Source organism: Acanthisitta chloris, unplaced genomic scaffold (genome assembly GCF_000695815.1).
Source record: "Acanthisitta chloris isolate BGI_N310 unplaced genomic scaffold, ASM69581v1 scaffold15552, whole genome shotgun sequence".
Taxonomy (NCBI): Eukaryota; Metazoa; Chordata; class Aves; order Passeriformes; family Acanthisittidae; genus Acanthisitta; species Acanthisitta chloris.
The window spans coordinates 2308-4994 of record NW_008662296.1 but is presented as its reverse complement, the minus strand read 5'-3'; positions in this window follow the sequence as shown (position 1 = coordinate 4994).

The window sequence follows — 2687 nt, the reverse complement described above, 5'->3', positions numbered from 1 at the left end:
AAGAGCCACTTGCACTACATCTCTCCCTCCTACGAGAGTCCTTAGACAAACCTCCCTGCACCACCTGAAGGGATTTGAGGTAATCCCAAAATTTGGGGTGACACAGACCTTAAACTGCACTTCTGTCCTTGCTTTCCCCCAACATTCACAGTGCAGAGCAAACCACCCTTGGCTGCAGCCTTCAGAGCTGAATGCAAGGCACTCAGGGCACACAGGGAACCCCAGCAGTTCCCAACCCAGGCACATTGAGGCATTTCACTTGTTCTCCTGGATTCCTTGGGAGATCAAGTCAGTCTGGCCACAGGGACCGATTAGCTGCCATCACCAAAGGAGCAGAGGGCAGAGTTAAAGCAGTCTGCAGGCTTTCAGGAGAGGGAGAGAAATACAAGGAGTTAGTTATGCCTTTTGCATGTGCATGTAGGTATAATGTGTGAAAACAGCATCACGCCAAACTGCTTACAGCCCCTTCCTGCCAAGGATCTCAGCTTTGTTACTGAAAAAAAGCCCTCATGCAGCAGTTTGGTGTGCCTACAAGCTGGATTCACAGGAGGACACAGTCCAGAGAGGTTTAGGGTCAAGCAAAGCCACCACAATGGCCCACAGAGAGGTGCCAAAGCTTAGGAGACCAACCCAGAAAGACAATTCAGATCGGAGGTGGGGAGTGTGTCCCCTATTCTGAAGGTGGAATGCAGGAATCAGACAAGATGGTGAATCCGCAGCCATGGACCTCTGGAGAGGGGCTACAGGAACTTCCCTTCCCCCATCCCCCATTGGATTTTATTGCCTTTTCTGTAACATGGACCTAACCTGCCCCGGTGCTGCATCATAGGGCAACCAGTCCCTTCTCAAAGCCCCTAGTGCACCTTTCTCAGTCTGCAGAGGAAGTCTGGGATGAGCTCAGGAAGATTTTCCCAGCTGCCTGAGCCACCATAAAATCACACTTCCTCCGTTCAAAAGCAAGAGGCTGCTGGTGCAGCTCCCTCACAGACAAACGAAGCTGCAGCCGCTCGCTGCTGCAGGAGCAAATGCAGCAGACTACGCAGATGGGCTGAATGTTCAGCCCTGTCACCTTTCTGCAAGCTTATGTGAATACACCTACAGACTCAGCCTGTTCAAAATACCACAACTTTTCCTTCTCTACACGCTGGTGAGAAAAGGCTCCAGCTGCAGCCTTTGCTTTGATGTGAAAACTACTGCCTTTTTTGTACTTATGACTAGCCTCCACTGGGAGATGTTTGTTCCCTAAGTTTTTGTTTGGTTTACTTTTTTTTTGTCTAGAGAATTCCTTTAACCTTGCTATAATTTTTTTTCCTTTTAAAGAAAATACCAGCTTGAAACACAGGAGAAGCAATGACAGAAAAGTTATACATCAACTACCCTCTAAACACTCATGACCTTCATTTTGAATGCCCTAACTTTCAGGATATGGGAGTGGTGTAGCTGGAAGCTCAAAGACTCTTTGGTGGCCTGGGCTGGGAGAATATTTTCTGACAGACAAAACGTCATGACCATTCCACTCTGGCCCAAAGCTGTTTAAGTAAGCCAAGGCAAATCCATCAGGGAAAGCAGACGCCAGCAGAGGGGACGTGAAGCTCAAGAGGTAACAAGGGGCTACCAAGCAGCAAGGGAATAGAAGAGTTTTTTCCACTAATGTAGGATTGCAGGCTCTCAGCTTTACTCAAGATATTGAAGTCCATCAGTACAAGGCCCCAGGGATCAATTTATTCAGTTCCTCTTCACTGCATTTTCCAGCTCCCTCTCTGAACAAGCCAAGCAGGAGCACGCTGACCTCCATCGCTCCTGACATGAACACACTCCCATATGCCGCTTGGTCACGTGCCCTGTACTGATGTCCGAGGAGTGTGAGCTCTCAGGCACAGGGGAAAATCACCCCAGCCACATCCCTGCCCTCTCTATAAACTGCCTCCTCTGCAGAGAGCCCAGAACTTGCCATCTCACAGTTCTGTGACATGTGGCTGCATGTCACAGTATTTCCTTGCCCTGATCTCAGCAGTCTTTCATCCAGTCATGCTTAGGCTCCTCTCCTGACAACACACCAGTCCAAGGGATCGGATGTAGGAACAGGGAAGACTCTGGCTATCCCAGTTGAACAACTGTCTTGACTCAGCAAACCCCAGCGTTGTACCATATCCTGGAGTAATATTTCTATGCAAATAACATCCCAAGCACTTACCTAATTAGGTACATGCAGAGCCACTAAACACTCTGGGGTTTAGGGCAGCTGCCAGGGAGCACAGCAGACCCAGGGAAGGGGGAAGGGTGTGCCGTACAGCTCAAACCAGAGCAAATTCCTGGATTCCTCAAATATAAATCATGAGCACTTCAACGGCAGTGCCGCATAATAAGCCATTCAGCTTTCCAGGTCTTGTCAGGGAAACGCAGGCAGTACATGGGAAGGAACAAACAAGATTTGTGATCCTGCCTGTAATCAAACCCACAGCTCTAGGGACACAAAACAGTGCTTCTAAAACAGCTCTCATCTCCTGTTTCCCTCAAGCTTCCATCTCTCCCAGCACTCAAAAGGCATGTGCCATGCTCTTTTTATTCCTCTTACCCCTGAATGCCAAGATCCTCCCCTGAGCTCCAGGGAGGCTGTAGAGTTTGGGACACTGAAAGATGCTCTTTGCTTCACTAAGCTGCAGCAAATGCCTTGTAAACACTAATTT